The sequence below is a fragment of the Colletes gigas genome, unplaced genomic scaffold (assembly GCF_013123115.1).
Source record: "Colletes gigas isolate AHSC1104 unplaced genomic scaffold, ASM1312311v1 Colletes_gigas_Sc00010, whole genome shotgun sequence".
In the NCBI taxonomy this organism is placed as follows: domain Eukaryota; kingdom Metazoa; phylum Arthropoda; class Insecta; order Hymenoptera; family Colletidae; genus Colletes; species Colletes gigas.
In genome coordinates, this window is record NW_025106639.1 from 4,854,598 (window position 1) to 4,856,118 (window position 1,521).

The following is a 1,521-nucleotide window of genomic DNA, read 5'->3' on the forward strand; positions in this document are numbered from 1 at the left end:
GGCGATCATTATGCGCTGCAGGTGCGTGTCCAGCGTGTGTAGCGTTCGCCCGAGCGTTGTTTGATTTTCGTATTCCACCGTGAAACACGCGTGTTCCACGCATCAGCGATGGAAGCGTGTCCGTCTAATTCTGTGCTCGCAACATTCAGGAAATTACTCCGGGGACCATCGGTTCGTTTCAACCGAAAGGTTGGCCAACCGTGACGATCGGGATACTTGAACGGGGTCTACGAAGGGTTAATAATCGAACGAAGAAGGAAGCCGTTGCAATAATGTCGGGTTAGATTCGACGTTACAATTTCACCTACTTTCCGGCGCATGAAATCGATACGTCGTCTAATTCTGTTTATTATACGCTTTTTACGCGTGACTGGGTTCCTATTTCCAGTTATTCAGGGGTTCCCCATAAAAGATAAATGCATCTTTTATTTGTTTGATTACGTTCCTCCAAAAGATATGGAAAACCTGCAGATTGCATTTTTGGAATCATAAAAAATAGTATATTTTCGCCGTGCTTCTAATGCTGTTTTTATAACTCGGCGCGTTTTAAATGTACCAGGATATAGAATATTCAGCGCTGTTCAGTCTGGCAGTAATAAAATACAGAAATGCAAATGAGCATCTGGCGCATCTGCGGCAGAGATTGATTTACGAGTCGGATGTTTCTATTACGGCCCTGCACGTGTAGGTACACGATGATATGTAAAAACTTCAACGCGGAAAGATACTCGCGACTATTCGATTCATCAAACTGTTACACATAACACACACCCGGCCTCTGCAAACATGTTTACTTATGTATCAATTTCATTCAGCGCTCTATTTTTTCCGCGCTCCCATAAAAATACAGATATTTCGCCGTGATATTTACACTTTCGTTGGAAATTTATTTGCTCCCGTATTTGATCGAACTTTTATTATTTCTGTTATTAGACGAGAATTTATCGAACTGTATAAAGCAGTGAAATTGTAAACCAGCTTTTATTCATCGTCGAATTTCGGCTTCAATTTTTGAGCTCTCTTCTGAAAATTGTATTTTTTAATTGAAATTAGATAAACAGTGAGACTAAATACGGATTACTCTAGTGTACGTTTCTTGAATGTAATCTTTCGCTGTAAAAAATTATAGTTTTAAATATAATAGGTATTTTCATAAAGCACCATGGAAGAGATGATACAGGTAATAGTGTAATACTTTTTGGGGGGAATAAAAAAAATTGGGCTCAGCCGGGATTTGAACCCGGGACCTCTCGCACCCAAAGCGAGAATCATACCCCTAGACCACTGAGCCGGTTGAAGGAATAGTGAGTTATTGTTATACATCACCGATTATCGTAACACATTTGCAATTATATAGATATGAAATTAATTACTACGTTTCGAGATTGCGTCGCGGCACGACATCAATTATACGGACGGCAGACGCATCAGGCTCTATGATTAAAATTGTTTGGTGTGTAATTCATCATACCCAACGCAGGGAACAAAGAGAATTGTCAATGAAGTTACGATAATTGATCG

The 1,521-nt window shown here is 40.0% G+C and overlaps 1 non-coding gene across 1 annotated transcript; it reads right to left on the reverse strand.

Moving 5' to 3' along the window:
- Positions 1-1,219: 1,219 nt before the first annotated feature.
- On the reverse strand, positions 1,220-1,291 carry Trnap-ugg. The gene has a single exon. It is a non-coding gene; the product is annotated as a tRNA-Pro (tRNA).
- Between the last annotated feature and the right edge of the window lie 230 nt (positions 1,292-1,521).